Raw genomic sequence first — 21,245 nt, 5'->3', positions numbered from 1 at the left:
GCAGGTGAGCTTAAGTTGGCAGGTTTAGCAAGGCAGTCCTTAAACTCTAAAGTGTTCCCACATGAAAAAAGCCTCATTTTACTGAACCAGACAGAGAGTTAAAAATATTTTGGAGAGAGCTGGAGCACATTTGAAGCAAAACATTGTGGCTTTTGCTGTTATCTGAGCTCTGGGAAAGGAAGCCCCTCCTCTTTCTCCTCCTTAACTCTTCCAGAGGCTTGGTGTTCTGTCCCCTGAGTGCAGCAGCTGTAGGCTTTCTGTACAAACAGGGCAGCAAATTCTTCCCTAATTTTCTCTTTCCTGTTTAGGATCAGCCTCTTTCCTAATGTGTGGAGGTGTATGTATGGGGGGATGGTAGTACCGGTCCAGAGTCTGCAGCCTTCTTAGGTGTGGTATATGTGCTCATTGTATGCAATAAATAGGCCATGGCTTTTTTGTTCATGTGCTTGAAGACACTCCCCAACACCTGGTGACGTAGCCAAGGGAGGGAAAAAGCAGCTCATCTAGCCTGCCACAGGTAAGGACCAAGGAGTGCATACAAGGATGACGTCCTGGTAACTTTTTTGCCTTCCTTCATATTTGGGTTGCAAGAAGTTGTTTGTGGAAAAGCAGCTTCCAGAGATGGTCAGATTCCATCTGCACTACATCTTTTCACTCAGTTTTAAACCAGATCATACTATGCTTCAAATTTTAAACCAAGTATCACTGTTCTTCAACAAATTGTGAGTGTACCCTCAGAGAAACCAAGAAGACAGTTCCAAGAGATTTGCTGAAAACATGTAGTTCAGCTGAAAGTTCATGCAATTAATTTATGTTTGTTTTTCTGTCCCCTTTTTGTGTTGTCGTCCCCCCCTTGTGATGTAGGGTGCATCTCCACTTGAACTGCCTTGGCTCAATGCTATAGGATTCTGGGAGTTGTAGTTTTACGAGCTCTTTAGCCTTTCCTACCAAAGAGTGCTGGTACCTCACAGCAAAGAACAACTCCCAGGATTCCACAGCATTGAGCCATGGCAGTTCAGGTGCTGTCAAACTGCATTCATTCTACAACTATAGGTTTACATTGTATTCGCACTTAATGTTCTTGTTCTTTTGCATTAATGAGAGCTGGAAGTTTATAATGGACATTTGATCTCCTCCTCACAAATGCTTCATCAATTTATCCACATGTCAGGTTGAATATTATACCTGTGCAAACATGGATTATGCTGTAGCCATGTTAGATATTACCATACATGGATTATGAATTATATATTTATTCAGTAAGAAAACAGAATAGGTGTGCATTGGTATGTACCACACACATGTTAGCATACAAAATGGCTCATGTGGCCATTTTTACTATGTAAGTATCCAAAGAACACAATCTGCTTAATATATAGGATGTATAACATTAGAACTATATGAATGAATACACACACACACTGGATTTGCTTAATGTATGAATTGCTGCCAAATGCATGTATGCATATGAGTTACTCAAATATGTATGTATAGTATGCTGGTGATTTTTAATGGTGATGAGGAAATAATATGTTTAGTTTTACAAAATTGTCAAGTATACATAGCAACACTGTACTAAGACATCTGTGAACACCACTCAAAAGATTTGCATATTATTAATGCTCCATTTTGTGTAGTGGAACAGAATACTATCTGAAATATTTCCTCACCACAAAAAGACATTCTCTTTATTCCTCCTATAAAAATCATTTGTGAGTTCCCAAGCATTTTTAGGCGGTATCCACAGTGGAGCAGTTGATCCTTCTTTAACAACTATGGCTCCATCCTATGGGATTACTGGAGTTTCTAGTTTGGGGATGTACAGTACTTCCTTGGACTATAGCATGAGAGCTGTTCTGGCAAAGAATTCTAAATTGATCAAAAAACCATGAACTCCTAGATTCTATAGGATATAACCATGACAGTTAAAGTGGGGTCAAAATGCTATAACAATACAACGTGGTGAATTATATGAGTCTACACTGCCATATAATTCAGTTTAGAGCAGATAATCTGGATTCAGAAACTGGATTATATGCTAGTGTAGATAGGGCCTAGCTTGGTGAGAACATGGGAGGGGAACCTTCTGAGAGTGCCCTATGGGTGGCATGGGGGAACCCGTCACCCCATGCCCCACATCACCTGACTTACCGGAAGCCCCATCCCACGTGGAGGAGGGGGGCTTCTACTGCCTGACTTCCCTCCATTGTTGCCAATGCAATACATAGCAACATGCGCTGGTTCATCTGTATTTTAGCCACGGAGCCCTGCCTGATCTAGCTCTTTTTCTTTCTATTTTTTCTGTGACTGTTGTAGCGTGATTGTTTTTCAGTTGCTATTTTTGTGTTTTTAAATTTTACTCTATGAGTTGCTTTGTTTTTAATTGCCTCCAGACTAAAAATCAATAAAGCTTAACAAATCCCATAAAGCAAACAAATGCATCTTTTCATGTGACTTCCTCCCAATGCATGCACAATCAATCAGCTGAAAATGTAGTTGGTTAATTATCTGTTAAAACTACTTAAATTGGCTAATCTCAAATTTTGAAATATTGGATCCACTATGGTTGTGTGACTAAATGGGTGGCTAACTCTTTTGGTAATCCTTAACATGAGTAATTTTAAGGGTTACTAATTAGTGTTAAGAGATCATGAGAACATGCCCTAAGCATTACATTTTGAGTGAGTGATCCTGTAGTTACATTTCATCATGCAACATAGTTAGCTGACAGTGTTTATATCATTTCTGTCTTGACAGCCTAACAGCTCTCAGAATCAGATGTTTTTCACCCTAAGGTTAGATTAAATCCTCATTATTTTAGAAAGATATTGAGAAAGGTTGGTGTTTGTCAGCCTATATGTGAACTGTCTGCTGACAACCAAGTAGAGCTACTGCGCTGGCTCAGGATGTATCACATATGTATTTGTATGTATTGCTTAGTCTTGTTGGTGGGCTGCCTATGGGCAAAATGTTCTTATCCTCTGAGGTTTATTGGGCTAGCAAGCTACCAATGCCTGAGCCATAGGGAGATCAGACTCTCATGTAAATGCCAAGAGATGAAATATCTTAGTTATGGCTTTGTTCCCCAGTTAACAATGAGTAGCTAAAAATATCTGACTTCATTTTCCTTTTTGACGGGAAGATGCTAAACTTTCAGTTTTTGATTTGCCAGATCTATGAATACACAGCCAAATAATTTCACATTTTTGCCAACAACATTTCATAAAACATGTAATGAGGATAAAACATACTGTTCTGGACGTTGGGGCTGTGCTGTAAAACATGCCAAAGCATTCCCTCATCGCATACGGGCTGTCTACTGCCACCAGGCCTCGCAGAGACAGAAAAAGAGGCAACTGGAGAAAGACACACATACACACCAAATATATTGCTGATCAGTTCATAGATGTCAAATTCACCTGAGCTAGTCATCATGTATAGGAATAAGGTATTCACCTATAATCTTCAGCACACTGTCATGTGTCTTCTCTCTCCTTCTTCCCTTTGCTCCTTGGTTCACAGGCCTTTCTTTTTCTATCAGAAATCTTTCAGAAATCAAACCATATTATTGTAGGCCTTGAGAAAATGTTCCATGCCATGCAAAAGCAACACAGGCGTGCATGATGAAAATTGTTAGCAAAAACTTTAGATAAAACACAAACACATTTTCAGTAAGATCAGTGAACAGGTTGGGATAGTGTGGTTTTTAGTATTGGAAAGGGAACAGTCAGGGAAGAAGATGCTTCCTTATCTGGTGAATCTCTGGCTAACTAGCAGATTTGTAGCGTGTTGTGATAGAACTCAGCTGTTGCAGACATCTGGTCCTGGCCAACATGCTTTTGTTCTGTCCTTTCACTCTCAGGTTCAGTCTTTGCCACACACATTTGCCTTTGATTTGACATGGTTTCTGCTCTTTGAGTTATGACTTGTATGCCACAACTTTGAAGTTTCTGAGTTGAGATTCACATCTTCAACATAACCATGCTACAATGTGATAAGTTACATTCATTGATTTGTAATAGAGAGTTCTGAAACAATAATCCTGTCTGCCCATTGATACCCTGCACACTGTGAAAAATTCTAGACTGGCCCCAAACCTGGCATGCTATAGAGACTTTTGAGCTATTTTGTGAGCACAACGTATCTTGCTTAAAAAGTTCAGTTTCTGAATCTGTGCCGTTGAATAGTAAAATATGCCAAATTATTCATGCCATGTTTGTGTTTCCATTTTCCAAGTGTCCCCCCTAAAATGTATATACCTTTCAACAGCAAACAGTAGCTATGGTGATGACCTGAACGTTAAATAAATGCATTCATGCTGAAGAATAAATGCTTTAATAATAATAATTTAATTAGAGATATAAATTTAATCTTCAAAACAGAGTTTCAAACTTCACCTAATGTTTATTTTGTAGTTTCGTGACACATATACCTCTTTCTAAGACCAGTCCTGAACCAGAGTATTTGTAATGTACATGAGCAATTTGGTCAATATAGGGCACTTCCAAACAACACAAAAACGTGGGTTTTAAATAGAGGGGGGAAAAAACCTGGGACCTGGCAGGAGATCCCTGTCAGTCCTGGGATTTCTCCCCCCCCCCCCCCCCCACCATCCTCATAGGCTTCCTCTGTATCGGAACAAGATGGAAGGTGGATGAGAGACATCCGGTGGAAGTTTTCTTTTTTTAATCTCTCTGTTATGTGCTGGACCATATATGTGCACATGCAAATGTTGTTGTTTATTCGTTCAGTCGCTTCTGACTCTTGGTGACCTTATGGACCAGTCCACGCCAGAGCTCCCTGTCAGCTGTGACCACTCTCAGCTCCTTCAAGGTCAAGCCAGTCACTTCAAGGATGCCAGAGGATTTTTGGGAGTTGAAGGCCGAAACACCTGGGGACCCACAGGTTGAGAACCACTGGTTTGGACTATGGACTGTTGATTCTAAGAAAGATACCCTGTGTTCCCTGCACAGAGAAACCACTTCAAATCTTATCTGTAACTGGACTGATATGCAAAGCACCTGTATGCTGAATACATGCAATTTGTTCCTGAGGGTATGCTCGATTCCAGCCACAGGGGGAGTTGCTGCTTCGTCATCCACTGTGGCATCTTGATGGATACTTCCTCATTCCAAATGGCTGCTGGATGATTTTTATGGTGTCGTAAATTAGTTAAATTAGCCTCCGCAAAGCGGTACCTAAATTCCTGCTTGATTAAGGTTCACGCACAAGGTTTTGTGGATGAATGGCTCAAATACTCAGCACTGTATTGTTTTAAATTTATTTATTGTATATTGTTAATCTGTTTAACTCTTTTAATTGTTCATGTTTTAATCTTTTGTATTGTATATTGGCATCGAATTCTGCCGGATTGTGAGCCGCCCTGAGTCCCCTCGGGTGAAAAGGGCAGGATAGAAATGATGGAAATAAATAAATAAAAATAAAATAAAATCTTACTCTTGGGTGACCCCTCTTCCTTTTTCCTTCCATTTTCCCCAGCATCACTGTCTTCTCCAAGCTTTCCTGTCTTCTCATTATGTGGCCAGAGTACTTCATCTTTACCTCTAATATCCTTCCCTCAACTGAGCAGCCTGGCATTATTTTCTGAAGTATGGACTGGTTTGATCTTCTTGCAGTCCAAAACACTCTCAGGATTTTCCTCCAACACCACAGTTCAAAAGCGTCTATCTTCCTTCGCTCAGCCTTCTTTATGGTCCAGCTCTCACATCCATCGGTTATTACGAAGGATACCATTGTTTCACTATGCAGATCTTTGTTGCCAGTGTGACGTCTCTACTCTTCACTATTTTATCGAGATTGGTCATTGCTCTCCTCTCAAGAAGTAAACGTCTTCTAATTTCCTGGCTGCAGTCTGCGTCTGCAGTAATCTTCACACCTAAAAATACATGCAAATATCTTAATATAAATACAACAGATTCATATGTGCACATATGAGGTTCAGCTCATAATGGAGGGATTTTTTTTTAAAAAAAACTTCAGCCAAATTTTTTTCTTCCCTCAATTATTTATTCAAGTTCTGTTTAATATTATAAAGAGTTTCAGAGTGTTCTAATTCCTCTCCATTCGTGCTTCCTTTAAATCTGCTGTGTGTGCCTATTTCACAGCCCAAATCAGCAGATCAGCTGTTTTGGGCTTTTAAAAAGCGCATCATTATTTTTATCCCAATAAAATAAAAATGCCTTTCAAAAATTAATTAATAGATATCAGAATTGTTCACATAATAGCAAATGCATCATACTAGGCCATTCCTACCTTTACAGTTATTATACCTTTACTAGATCTTCTGCAGTAGCAGCAGGAAAAAAAAGAATCTTCCCCATTCCTCCTTCCGCTGATCCATTTGACTTGCCAACTCTGTCTAAAACAGCAGGAAATGAATAGTTAAGGGTTACATTGTTCTTTTCCCAAATTTCTCTGCTTTGACCAAATTATCTCTCGCCAACCCCACCTCAGCTGTATGCAGACATTCCAACATAAATATCAAATCAAAGGGCAGCCTTGAATTATCTTTTAAAAAATAACAAGCAGTAATTGAAGAACAGGAAAGCCAGTGAATTTTTTTTTCATAGAATGGAATCTTGTTGTCTAGATTAATAACTTACGAATGGAACTTGGGGTTGAGGAAAATTATAGTCAATCATCTTGTTTGTGGCAACAAATTAGAGCAAGGTGCAGCTGCTGCATTCCAGTTGTTGACAGCTCTTTAGGGTCCTGGGCTGCAGTACTTCTTTACCCTGCCTTGCATTGGAGATGCTAGGGACTGAATCTTGAATCCAGTGCATGGAAAGCATGTGCTTGCTCAACCATTGATTCATGGACCTTTCTCCCTTTTTGTTGCTTCTCTAGTGTTTCATCAGAACTTGCCTCATCTTTTGCTCCAACGGATGAAGGAGAAGAAGAAACTGGCAAAAAACATAGCTATGTAAGATTAGTACTGGAATCATTGTGTGAGCATGTTGAGTCTTTAAAATTAATATGTCCCATGACAAGAGGATGCAACTTATTGTAAAGGGGAATAGAAGAAGAAGAATAACAGATTTTCCTTGTGTCAACATGGGGTGGGAGATGTACACGTGAAAGACTCGTACAGTAAATTAGGTTTTCTAGAAAAAGTGGAATCTATAGCATGATAAATATTTGATCAAGTTATGTATTTTACAGGAATTATTATCTAGGTTGTTATCATAGGATCATGGACCCTTGAACCTTGAAGACCTGAGGCTGATGAGAACCTCCTTAAACTCTATTACCATTAAAGGAAAGCTTTGTGGCTTGCATACTGTGTTGGACAGGTTCCTTTTGTTTTGTTTTTTTGTGGAGGAATTAGGGCAATTTGATAACACAATTTGATAACTCCATTGATTCTACTCTTCTCCTTGTCACTGCTAGTTCTTCCCATTTGCTTGCTCTCTTAGAAGGTCTTGTATTTGGGTTTGGGCCTCAACAGATACCTAACAGTGCCATCCCTGCTGATAAATTAGTTAAATAAGTAGCTGTGGACCAATACACAGTTCTTGAGCAATTGGAGACATTAGCTTCCATTGCCGCAGTTTACATGGGGCTTACTGAACTCCCCCCTGCCTGGTAAGGGCCTGTCCGTAGTGTTTCCCTTGTTGATTTATGTGGCAAACCAAGACAAAAATATACAATGCTTGTTGCTGTTCTTATTTTAAAATCCTCTATATACAGACTTATCTTGGGCAGCAAACTTTCCTGTTTCCTGCTAGCAATTGACCCTACTCAGTTCCAGTAATCCACTGTCTATGGTGTGTGCTAATTCCTTGTCCTGTAGGCTGAATGAGACAGAAAGAGCAGCTTCCAAGGACACAAAGATATTAGGCATGCTGTTCAGAGAGATCTTCATCCATAGTGAGGGAAAGGATGGACAACAAAAGAAACCAATTCCCAAATTGTTCATAGAGTTTGCTGTGATAAAATTAGGAGGCATTGGCAGAAGACAGGCGTTTGTAATGTTCTTTACCTATACAAGGTTATTGGAAATCAGTACTTCATTTCTGAAATGTTTGTGGATGTGTTGCTTCATATTTTTTCCCATAGTCAGAAACTGTGGTTATTTCATTTTATGGAAAAGGGTCTTGCCATGCTACAATCCTACTAGTTTTTACTCAGTAAGTGAAAAGAGTTTTGTTTCACAGGGCTTTGGGGAGAAACTCTATTTTATACTCTAACTACCTACTGATTTTTCAGCCAGTTGTTGGTTTTGATATTAATCACTGCAGTATATGTTTCTGTTTTATAGTTACTGTTTTGATTATATTTTAAAGGCTGATGTTAAAAGCTCCCTTACAGACTCTGATTTATCCAAAGGTCAACTAAAATAGTGTATCATTTTAACTCGACAAAAAGAATAACGTTTTCTGCAGAACTATATCTAATCTATTTGAATAGGAAAACCAACAATAAATTTGTATTAACCTAGGACTGGGTGAGAAATTAATTTGGCTTGTTTTAAAATGCAAACCCACTCAATTCAAATTTCCTGAAGTAGTACACACTTTGAAATACAAATTAACTTTTGGTATTTACACTTTTCTGAATTTTGCAATTTTGCCGTTCCCAGTTTTAAAGAATTACAAAAATATGTGAGCTGGCGGGAAATGTGCACAAAGAAGCAAATGTTCATGGAAATAACAGAAAAGTGACATGTGTTAGGAGAAAGGCACATGAAAATGTATATGAATATTTCATGAAGACTTTTTTTAATCATGGAAATTCATACGGAACCAGGAGGAAATATATTTAAGACGAGAAAAATGTGAAACAGAGAGTGCATCTACTCTGTAGAATTGTTTTAGTTTGACACTACTTTAATTGCTGTGGCTCAATGCTATGTAATTATGGGAATTGTAATTATACAGACTAATGTCTCATCAAACTACAACTCATGAGTTCATAACATTGAGCTATGGTAATTAAAGTAGAGTCAAACTGCATTAATTCTACAGTGTAGATGTACTTTAAGAGAAACTGAAATGGACAGATTTGTGGATCCCGACATTAAGATACCACGTAAGAACATGGAAAATGCAGACATATGGGTCAACCCTTTTGGTGCCCTTCATATGCTCCAGGAGACATCTAGTGTCAATCTCAAATTGAAGAAAAATCAGGAAAAAGTTCACTCAAAAATAATGTAAGTTGCAACAACATGGCTCTAAAAAATAGGCAGGCTGAAAATTAAACCAAAAGCGACATGACATTGTTAATCAGAGATGTCACCAAGAGGCTAAATTTTGTCTTTGCCCCATTTCAGTTTCTTTAGTGGTATGATTCTCAGGGGGATTATGTGCTTTTTCTTCTTCTAAATATGCAAGTTCTACCTCAGTTGGTGGACCTAGGGGCAATTTTGTGCAGCAGTTTTGGATTGGAATGGGACTGCCTGGCGGTAGTTTCGTTCAGCAACTAGAATCGTATTAATGAGCACCCCATGCCATTAAGTCACCCTAGCCATTGCTGGAGATGTTGTATTGCAGATGGACACGCAAAGGCTTTCAGCACCACATAATTTAAAACAGGATAGATTAAGTAGATTGATCTTTAAGGAGTACTTGGCTTGGAAGATCCTTCCCAGCTGCATAGTTCTATGATTCTTTGTATGACATTCCATAACTAAATCCAGAGTACATGTTTATAAATCAGGATAGAGATGAACTGTTCAAAAAACAATTATGTAAGGCGCTCCAGGCAGGAGAAACACTGTCTTGCCATTATGTCAGTTGTCAAATATGTTCAGAAATTCATTTAAACTAGGGTGTCCATCATCCTTCTGTGTTTGATGGGGCAGCTTTTTTTTTTTTTTTGCATTTCTCACTAATGGTTGTCTTCAAGGGCTTAACCTGGTTTGAAATTTTGTATGTCCCAATCTCCTTACCAGTTTGTCATTGAGAAATTCAGCTTTCTGATGTCTCCATGTTTGCTAAGAATAAACTTAATAAATTAGTGAGCACATTTCAAGTGCACCACCACTGGATGCTGTGGCATTTTAATCTGACTGTGAAACTATCCAGAGTGTCCGCTTAGCGTGTGGCCAAAAGCTGAAGCATTTGCGCACGGCTGTTGTCAGTACATTGAATGACCCCTTCTCTGTGCTGCTCTGACAGGCCGGGTGAATTTATAAGAATCTTCCACTGGTGAAAGTAGCAAAACTGTTCCTTCTAACACACTAGATGGAGTTATCTCACTTAGATCACCTTCCCTTTGTCTCGCCAATCTCACTGATGAGAGATTATTAAACAACGCAGCTGTATTTCATGCTCTCCAGGGCTTTATATCCTATTCAGTGACACACATTCCTTGCAGGTCAGTTGTAAAACATGTTGTAGGAAGTTGGCACAAAAGCACTCGCTGCAAATCCAAGCAAATCTTTCTGCTTGTGCATGGCAGTGTTTTATAGAATGGTCTGTAACCTGTTAATTGTAGGCCCTGCCTAGGCGATGTCATTACAACCCTATGAGCTTTTTCGTCACTGGTGGAGGGGAAGTGGAGTGTTGATCTTTTACGGAGAAAAGGTTTGAGGCAGGGTCGAAATGAAATAAAACATCTGCTGTTGCCGGCAGAGTTGGTTCCATACCCAAAAATATTTCACTGTAATGGTCCTGTGGCAGAGTCTAGTTGCCCTGAGCACAGCACAAGCTGAACTACCTCTGCTAGATAAATTAGAGATAATTAGATAGATCTGTCTCTGGCACTGTCCCAGCCTTTGTTTTTTCTGATAATACACAGACAAATGGCGGAACCCACATTGGCCAAGGATTGCACAAACGTTATCCTGGCTTCTTTTGTCCTACCCTATTTCACCATAGGTACAGTCAATTTGGGGAAAGATGTATTCAAATCAAATCAAACAGCAATTAGCAAAGGCCATAAAATAGCCATCTCTCAAGAATATTTCTTTTAATTCTAATTTTAGTTATAATACAGTGTTCCATGCATTAACTCAAATGTAATTTTTTGTTTCAGATGTTGAAATGTACACAAATAATCTCAGACACATGTCCATGTTGTGCCATCGAGTTTCCTTTCTGAGTTGATTTGAGACAAATATTTTAGGCACTCCTATATTGTGAGCTCCTGTCCTGCTTCTGTTGTTTCATTTTCTTGCCTCCTTTTTTGTTCCGCTTTAACATTCCAGAATTCTGTTACAACATTCACTTGTACTGTCAGTATCTCGAAGAAAACCATGGCAATGCTGAATGAACTAGAGGTTGAAATCTAGAAAAGGGTTAAGAAAGCCATTATAGGAAACTAGGCACAACAGAGGAAGAGCATCAGGCAGGCAGTACAAGCAATTTTGTTACACAATTATCAGCTATCTTGCTGTAGGTATTGGGAATAGAAGGGTTGTTTCCTGGTAAAAGGTCAGTTTGGGAAGGGATTTTGAAAATGAAGGGAGGTTACTTAATTTTTAGGCTTTTCTGGGCATTAAAACAACAAGAAAACATCCAGGCTCCCAAAGGTGGCAGAAGTAGCCAAATACAAGTTAAAAAGTAGCTAATAAAAGACCAGTAAGATGGCAAAATGGCATCTGATTGTTGTTGTTATTATATTTATTTGTACCTTGCTTTATCTCCCCTGAAGGGGACTCAAAGCGGCTTAACATAAAAGCATCAGCATAACCATTTAAAATATACAAATATACGAACATTAAAACAGGATTAAATATAAGCAGTATTTAAAAATTCCCAGTTAAAAACTATTAAAACAAATTCAAAGTTAAAAAACACAGCTCCCCCTGAATTGCTTAAACGCCTTCATCTTTAAAAATCTACCTGAATAAAAAGATTTTTAAAAGATTGTTTCTTGCCTCAAAAAACCTGGCAAATTCATGGGGTCACCATAAATTGACAGGTCAGTTGAAGACACATGCATGCACATGCATGCAAGATAAAAATCCATGGGAGGTTTAAAAGGCAAGAATGGGACGCTGCACTTTAAACAGTTAAAATTGAAAACTATGTCTAATATGAGAAGAGTGTATTTCCACCTGTGATTTCATCATTTACTTTATTATTTTTAAAAATTAGCTGGGGTAGTAAGAGCTGCAGCTTATGCAAAAATTGCTAGCGGAGTGTAGGAGTCAGAATGCTTTGGGGCCATGCTTTCACTGTGAGAGCTGGACCATAAGGAAGGCAGAGCGAAGGAAGATAGATGCTTTTGAACTTTGGTGTTGGAGGAAAATTCTGAGAGTGCCTTCGACCACAAGAAGATCCAACCAGTCCATACTCCATGAAATAATGCCCGGCTGCTCACTGGAGGGAAGAATATTAGAGGCAAAGATGAAGTACTTTGGCCACATAATGAGAAGACAGGAAAGCTTGGAGAAGACAATGATGCTGGGGAAAATGGAAGGAAAAAGGAAGAGGGGCCGACCAAGAGCAAGATGGATGGATGGTATCCTTAAAGTGACTGGCTTGACCTTGAAGGAACTGGGAATGGTGACGGCCAACAGAGAGCTCTGGTGTGGGTTGGTCCATGAGGTCACGAATAGTCGGAAGCGACTGAATGAATAAACAACAACCTTTCAGCATTTATTTCTTAGCATGTTCATAATCTCCCCCCCAGAATGTTCTTTCTTATTTGCATCTCCGTGTGGGACTGATTAGGAAGAAAGAGCTATAGCAAAGCTTACAAAGATTACTTATTTGGATTATAATTGCCCAAATGCCCAGCCACCAGCATGGCCAGCCACTGGTCAGTTTGAAAGTTATATGGATTTAGGCGTATTGGTGAGGTGTTTCTGTATTGGTAAAAGTCAAATAGAAATGATTACCCATTTCTCTGATGGTGAATAATTCACCTTTGTCATTTTGCATGACTCCCTTCGACCGCTTTTAGGAAACCATCTAAGCCATTTGTTTCTCTTATCCCCAAGACTGATTATTACATCCAGCTCTCCTCCAGCCAAAGATGAATAAAATACTGTTATCCCTCTATTACTCAGATATTGTGTTGCAACATCTCTTTTTGTAATGTCAGATCACAAGAGGTGATATTATTTAAAAAATGAGAATTTCACTCTACACATGATGAAATCCAATCTGTATTTATTGCCTTTAACCGCCAGCCTCTAGAGTCATCCAGAATAAATGTTTTGAGTTCCCTGCAGGAAAACTCTGGCTTTTGCACTCCAGACATTGTTAATTAAACTGTAAGAGACACACACCCCCTTCTACAGTGTATGTATAGCAAGAGTATTTGAGTGGCAGTAATGTGACATCATGTGAAGATAAGCTATGCCCATGTCTTTCACCTCATTATGTCATGCCATGATGAAATACCCATCATCCCCAGAATTGGCAAAAATAACTTTTTTTGTGTCGGGGAGCAAGGCTTTTCTGGTGCTTAATCTTTCTGTCTTTGAGTTTTTGGCAAACACCTGAACAATCCTCAGCACTGTCTACATAGCTGGTGAATAGGATAGGAAATCCTTGCCAGGAGCCCAAAAGCCAAGGATCTTATCTCGCCTATCCCTCAAAAAGAGTCTGCAACAGCCAGAGGCAGAATTCTAGTTGTGCTGAAGTGAATTGTGACCCCTGGTCCAGAGGCTTATTCTTGAGTACTATAAACCCCTAAAGCCTGCTCTGTCAAATTGTGGCCATTTTCTGCCAGCTCCTCGTGATATCTTTATTTCTCTCCTGTCTCTCTGTGTGTAACCAGCATGGGTCATGTCCAATAGGGTTTCTGAAGGCTACATCCCTATCAAAGACAGCAGCTGGCCAGCAGCTTTCCTCAAAGATAAACAACAGCATTACATGGCTGTTAGGACAGTGTAAGTCCCGGAAGGCAAATTGTGAGCTGTGAAGTCCTGGCTAAGAGGAACCTCAAAAACTAATGCCACTTACAAGTCTTTCCATTTACAAGCTTTTCACTTACAAGCCTTCTGTTCTCCACTGTTGTTTCTGATCTGCTGTAATTCGGGGCCCATCTACACAGACCTAAAGCCTGTGCTTTTTTCTGGATTAGCCTGAGGCGTCCAAACAATGCCTCAGGCTAATCCAGTTTAACCTGGAGTCAACCTGGATTTCTAGGTTGACTCTGGGTTAAAAACACACCTGCAAAGATCCAAACTTTTTAATAAGGTCAGAATCTTTGCAGGTGTGGGGTGTGTGGAGCCTGCTTCCAAGATCAACATCTATGTTCTCAGGAGTAGTCTCCACAGTGACCCTGTCTCCATGGAGAAGGGATAGTAGTGCCATCCTCACCTTCCTCAACCCCTTTTCTGCCCTTAAAAGTAAAAAGCTGTAGTTGTCAAGGTTGGAGGCTTCAAAGTGCTCTAATGCACCTGGAAATGATGACGTGCACTCTGGAGCTTTCCAGAGGAGAGAGGGCAGTATGTCTTTTACTCTGCTGTTGCTTCTGCTGCTAATATATATCTTCAAGTCATTTCTGTCTTATAAGTGGGCTTTTCTTGGCAAGATTTGTTCAGACAGGGTTTACCACCTTCTTCCTCTGAAGCTGAGCAACCATGACTTGTCCAAGATCACCCAGAGGGTTTCCATGGTTAAACAGGAATCTGAACTCTGATATCCAGTTTTGTAGTACAACACTCAAGCTACCATATCATGCTGGTTTTCATATAGGCCAAGAGTTCAGTCATTCTGTTGCTTGAATTTCACATTTCAATTGGGTTGCAGTTTTTGTAGAAATGAAACTGACCGATCTTTCCCCATCCCTTTATCTCCATGTCATCTTAAGGTTCACATCATAAATGTCTGTATATTAAGCTGCCATTGAAGCCACAGTAGTAGGCCCCACTAATATAATGGCACACTTAGCAGCAGTGTTTTCCTATCTTTTCACAAATGGGCACAGAGACACAAAGACCTACATCGTTCTACACCTCCTGCAATGTGAAAAAGTTACTTTTTGGTCTCCAGTTCTCATAATCCTATTGATAATGTTGGCCGGGAGATTTTGAGTGTTCTGGTCAAAAAAGTTATTTTTCTAACCTTTGATCTTGGCCTTGGGGAGATAGGGCAGAATATAAATAAAGTTATTTATTATTTATTTGACTAGATATGTTGTGAAATATATAATACAAAACACTATATTTTAATTTGAATTTTTTAAAGATCCTAGTCTGCTTAAAATACCCTAAAGCAGTGGTTCACAACCTGTGGGTCCCCTGATGTTTTGGCCTTCAACTCCCAGAAATTCTAACAGCTGATAAACTGGCTGGGATTTCTGGGAGTCAAAACACCTGGGGACCCACAGGTTGAGAACCACTGTTCTAAAGGCACCAAATACTATCTGTTCATGTAAGCTAAACAAGGCTAATACTTGAATGGGAAGCCACCAATGAATGCCAGGTGCAGTAGGCTACATTTCAGAGGAAAGGACTGGCAAAACCACCTCTTGAGTATTCTTTGTCTAAGAAAATGCTATTAATAATTTCATAGGTTTGTTTTAAGCCATGGGCAACTAGAAGCACATGCACACACTCCTGTCCTTTGTTCTGAGCAGCCAGGGCAGAATATGTTAAGAGAGTGATAGAAACAACAACAAAAAAGCAAATGCCATTTTCCTTCAGTGCATATTTCATAGAAGTCTGAACTGTGCTAAGAGTTTGTCTTCTGACTGGTAGACAGAACTCATTCATCTTGCTGTGCTTACCTTTGTCACTATTTACAACAATCACTCATATTTTGGTACAATTGTACAAGGTCAAACTGAAAGTGGGGGAGCTTCCTGCAAAGACGTGTCCTCAGTACTCAGCTTCAAAATAATACAGTGCATTTCAAGCATGCAGAGCACTCTGTGTATGCTATCTCAACAATCTTTACAATAGAGGTTATAAGGAAGGCCAGTACCTCTATCACTCAATTGCAGATTGAAGACTGAGATATAATGTGTTACCTAAGCAACTAAGGAATTCATGGCTGAGAGGAGATATGAAACAGGGTTCTCCTGGCTCACAGCTCACATACATTCACCACTGGCTAAAATTATGACAGGTCAAAGAATTAACATTAAACACTTACCCAGTGATCTACAGTAATCCTATAGTGAAAACAAGTCCAGATTTTAAAATCTACATTTAAGATGGCAGTTAGAGCAGCAGAAAGAATGGTGAAGGAGTCACACAGGGCCAGTGGACTTCTTTTGATGCCAAGATTTAGCAAACCAGAACATATGCTAACTGTTTTACAGCATGATTAATAGTGAGTGATTTCATAATTGCTCCAGGGTCTACCTGTCCTTGCTTGGAGCAGCTGGGGGCTTTGACTTGTGCAGTTGCATCATTTTGCTGTTGCAAGCAGGCTTGAGAAGAAACAGCTATGGAAAAAGCCCATAACATTCCTCTGTTGGCCCAACCAGGCAGTATCAAAGCATTGCCCCTGCTGCCTTCATCTTTGAATCTTAATCCAATAGCTTTACAGGAATTCTCTTGGATAGACTGGGGAAATGTAGTGTGCGGGGGTTACATGTCTCTGTGCACCAGGGCTTTGGTCAGCAAAGTCTTGTTTGTGGGATCTGTGGTTAAAGCAGTTATCTCTGATGGGGGAGTCGGTTTGGTACAGTCTGCTTCAACCTCTGGCGAGCTCCAGTACTTAGGATTTGCAGTTCCAAGCATGTGTTATCAGGGTCAGTGCAGACATTCCTGTTACCTGCGGCTATCCATGTTCCTTTAGGTTAGTGTTTCAGCTTATCACCAGCTCTCCCTATTCCTGTGCTGTACCAGCTGTCTACTGAGCAGTTCCTCTTTCAGTCACGTAGAATAAGAGAAAGAAGAAAGAAGAAAGGGGGAAAGAAGAAATGGTATTTTGTGGCCTCGCCACATTATATGCCATGGTTGAGCTGAAAAGGACTATTAAAAATACATTTTGCTTCTTGGATGGGCCATGCCTACTTGAAGGCAAATAACATTTTAAATTGTGGTGGATCATTTGATTTGTTTGTATTCAGAATCTGGCCAGATATATATATATATATATGTGTGTGTGTGTGTGTGTGTGTATATATATATGCATCTTTTGAACAGCTTCAGATTATATTTGTTTCATCCTCACAGCCATATACATGTTGCACAGAGGCCATTTTTGTCTGCTCAGGTTTTTCTGTCTTTGAAGGATACCAATGGTTTCAAAAAGTGTTACAGAATTTTGACCATAGAGACCAAGTTTTTGAAGCACATGACTTGATGAAGATAATTAAGAAAATTAGTGGTCTATTCAGGATTTTGAATCTCGACCAGTCCAAGTCATTGCAACATGGGTGCTTCTTTGTAACCATGTTCCCTTTACACAGTTTCATTTGCTCTATCTCCCCACATGTGTTTTCCACGTCCCATCTTATTCTGTTCTCTTGTTTGCTTTCAAGTAAATTATCAAAGTAACACTTAAAGCTATGCTAACAAAGGATATATTGCAATCTCTCCAAACAAGTTTAGAAAAACATTCAGCATCCATGGTAAAGACCGAGACTTTTGTCTGGGTGACTGTTGGTTGTTTGATATGTTTTAAATGTGTTTTAAAAACGTGTCCTGATTATTTATTTATTTTGTATATTTTAATCCCTCACTGCTAATTTGATTGATTTTATAAGTATATTCTGATGTCCTCTATATGATTGTTTATTATTTGAAGTGCTTTGTTATGTTATGTTTTATAGGTTTTGAATGTTTGCTGACTTTTTTGTTGTACACCACCCTGAGTCACTTTTGGGAGATAGGATGGTATAGAAATAAAAATTATTATTATTATTATTATTATTATTATTATTATTATTATTATTATTATTTATTATTATTGTTTCATCCATAGTCTCTGAATGGTGAAAGCTAACAGGGTACACTGTAGAATTAATGCAGTTTGACATTACTTTAACTGCCATGGCTTGATGCTATGGAATGATGTGAGTTGTAGGTTTACAAGGCTTTTAGCCTTTTCTGCCAAAGAGTGCTGGTGCCTCACTAAACTACACATCCCAGGAGTCATAACATTTAGCTATGGCAGTCAAAGTGGTGTCAAACTGTATTAATTCTACAATTAGATACATCCTCATGGCAGATTAAGGGCAGTCTGAACTTCTGAAAAAGTCATAATTTCAAAAACAATTTTGGAATTATTGTTCTTCTCTGCCTCATTGGAAAAATAAACTGGCAACATTGATTAATCTGACATTTTGTTAAGCAGCATATTGTAATTGTCTTAAAAATGGCAGCTGTCACACTTCTTTAGCAAAAAAGCATGTCTTCCCCTTACCCTTTCCAGAATATTCACTATAGCTTGTGTTTTGCTGCACAGTAGATGATAGCAAAGGAGGAAGGTGGGAGGGGAGCGAGGAAAGAGAAGAAGTGCCTGCATCCTTCATGTCTCAGAGGCAGCAAGATCTCCAGGCTGGTCGTCCCCTTAGAGGGACCTGTGTTGCTTTTGCCACTATCTCTCCATTAGCTGCCCAGATGCTGAGAAAGTACAGATTACTGTTTATGACTGTGCAGCATGGATCTGACATTTAGACACTGCCAGGGCTCAGAGACGCTTGTTTTCTGGCTGAATTTATAGAATAGATTCATTTGATGAGTCATTCTGCAACTTGATGCATTCTGTCTAGATAAAAGATACTTTTTATCCCTGTGATTAAAATTGGGGATGCGTGTGATGTCAAAATAAAAGAATGTTTTCTCAGCCGAATAAAAGTTGAAGTTGACTAAAAACTTCCTAAGAAAGCTAAAGTTTGGAGCTTTTACCATTTATAGTGAAAATGATCAAATGGGTGGTATTTTTCTTTCACTGTCTTCTCAAGAATTATGTGTCACCATTGCTGGTGACAGTAATTTCTGAGGCACCTTCTTAGTATTGCTGGCCATTGTACACAACAGCATTCATTCCATGCCTTTGCCTAGTCGCCAGTCCTCTGAAAAACATTATCTCATTATGTTATCATAAGGCATGTGTCAGCACCCAAAACGACTAAGACCAGCACAGAAAATTGGTAAGGAAATAGCTCTAATGGCACCTTATAAATTGTGTTCCTTGTACCTTAATTTCAGTAAATCAAGCAGGTCATTTGGTCTTCATGATAATGTGACAAAACTAAGAAACATACAGAAGAGAGAGATGATTAATCAAAACAGTCAGAAAATTGAAATGGCTTCCTAGTATTGATTTGAAAGGGATGTTTCTCTATTGCTTATATACATCTGAGAGGTACTTCCCAAAATATGTATAATTCATTCCAATAATTCCATGGGACATCTAGATTACATGATCATCCTTCTGTTGTTGACCCATGTTTAACATCCTTTCCATCCATTTTTTAAACAATGATAATACATTGTGCTGCGTAACTGGACCGGAAACTGAAATGGATTGATTCTGAAAATACTCATTCAACAATAGCATCTGTTTTTCTGCCCATTTTTCACTTTCCTGGATACATAAGTTGTTGGCAGCACATGTGCAGTTAGTTCATCAACGTGTGTGCACACTAAAAATATATACACTACCTGTGCACATTACATAATTTTAACATTTGTTCTACACCTATCTTCAGTTTATCTACCCAGCTATTTGCAAATCCAAAATTTTTCTGAAACCCATGGTATATCTTGAGATATAGAGAAAGTTGAACTTCATGAAAGGAGATCAATGGAAACCCACAAAAAGGTGACTAGTGCTGTCCTGTTCCTGCATGTTTCACATATTCCATTCAGGTTTAATAATGCTGTGATGGACCACATCAGAAGAAATTGATAGAGCATCCTCAGTAGACAGACTGGTCCAAGGAAACACAAGCAGTTGAAGTAAATAGTGTTGCACTACAGCCAGAGGCGGCCCTAGGTTTTTTCGCTATGTAAGCAAACCTGGGGCCATGTGCCCCCCGAAATTACGCCCCCCCCCCAACATACCGACGGCGGCAGCGCGCTCTTCAGCCATGGAACTACAAAGGCTTCCAAGAAGGCCTTGCTTTCTCATGAGATTTCGTGAAATCTCACGATATTTTGTGAGATCTCATGAGAAGAGCGAGGACTGTCTTGTTCCGCAGCGAGCGACCTGATAGTCGCTGCCGCCGCTGCCTAGAGAGTGCCCCCCAAGGGCTGCACCCCAAGTGGCAGCTTCAACAGCCTCCATGATGAACCGGCCCTGACTACAGCCCTGGTACACCTTTTCACCCAACACCACACAATGTTCAGATAATTCAATAAATAAAAGTTTATTAAGGAATAATTATAAAAGGAAAAAGGCAAATAAAAAAGAAGTGGCGAAAGTACAAAAAGTAATTCCCAATGAGATCAAGAGTCCATCAGCTTTTGAACTAAGGCATCAAAAATCAATCCACAGAGACTTGAGTTAATACAAAGCAAAAAGAATCCTTAAGCAGGGTATTGTCCAAAAGTTATATTCATAGACATGAAAATAGCAACACAAGAAAGACTAAACATGAATCCAAGAACATGTAGTCATAAACAGGAATCAAACCGAGAATCTTGATATACATAAACCAGGAACTTAGGACTAGAAACTGGGAGCTGTTTCTCCTTTTTACAGTGTTATTCCCATTAAAGGCCTGAGAGCCCAGAAACAACTTAAAAGGTTTCAATCCCTTCCATGGCATCATTTCACACACACCTGGTTTTTCTCTCCTTATCTCTAAGCCTCTGAGAAAAATGAGTTTGTCTTTGTTTTACATTCTGAATCCTAATTTCAAGGCAACTGGATCTGGAAAAACCTTCATCTCCCACATTCTCCTCCAAAGGCCACTCTGGCCTATTCTCATGGGAACTGGTATCACTTTCTCCTGTTGCCTGGGAACAGCCTGGAGATTCCAAAATGTTTCCCTCCAGGCCCCTGCTATCTTCCACAGGCTGCTAGGAAAGTTGCAACCCATCAGCCCCTTCCTCATCATCTGAAAGCTCATCCTCATCATCTGAAAGCTCATCCGATGACAAAATATTCTGAAATATTGAACTTCTTATATGTGTGGAAGCGTACAAGTCACCTTAGTGTATGTTCACAACTACCTGTGTGTCTGGGTTGAGACCATGAGAGGGTTAGGAATGAAAAGAAGTGGAAGTGAATAAGTGTGGTATGTAGAGGTTTCAATACATCCCTTCATGATTTGCCCACTGGTGAGAATAAAATATGTTGGGTTTATTTGGAATAAAACACCTAACAGGAACCAATTGTATGGATGCTTTGTTTAGATTCTACAAGTAACAGAGACAAAAGAAAAACAACAACATAATTCAAACTAAGGCTTGT

General features: G+C 39.4%; 1 protein-coding gene and 1 long non-coding RNA gene across 3 annotated transcripts in view; one reads left to right on the top strand and one right to left on the bottom strand.

Moving 5' to 3' along the window:
* LOC134296267 (uncharacterized) overlaps positions 1 to 21,245 on the bottom strand; it is a 32,727-nt gene that overhangs the window by 4,356 nt on the left and 7,126 nt on the right. The window contains exons 2-3 of the long non-coding RNA XR_010002909.1: positions 6,274 to 6,379; positions 3,252 to 3,356 (exon numbers count right to left, since the gene is read on the bottom strand). This is a non-coding gene — a long non-coding RNA (uncharacterized LOC134296267). The remainder of the gene's footprint in view (positions 1 to 3,251; positions 3,357 to 6,273; positions 6,380 to 21,245) is intronic.
* Positions 232 to 21,245, top strand: part of myocd (myocardin) — a 296,181-nt gene continuing 275,167 nt past the window's right edge. For both annotated transcript variants that reach the window (XM_016991316.2, XM_016991317.2), the window contains exon 1: positions 232 to 517. The gene's annotated coding sequence lies outside the window, so the exon portion shown is untranslated. The remainder of the gene's footprint in view (positions 518 to 21,245) is intronic.

Source organism: Anolis carolinensis, chromosome 2 (assembly GCF_035594765.1).
Source record: "Anolis carolinensis isolate JA03-04 chromosome 2, rAnoCar3.1.pri, whole genome shotgun sequence".
NCBI lineage: Eukaryota > Metazoa > Chordata > Lepidosauria > Squamata > Dactyloidae > Anolis > Anolis carolinensis.
This window is presented reverse-complemented; position numbering and strand designations above follow the sequence as displayed.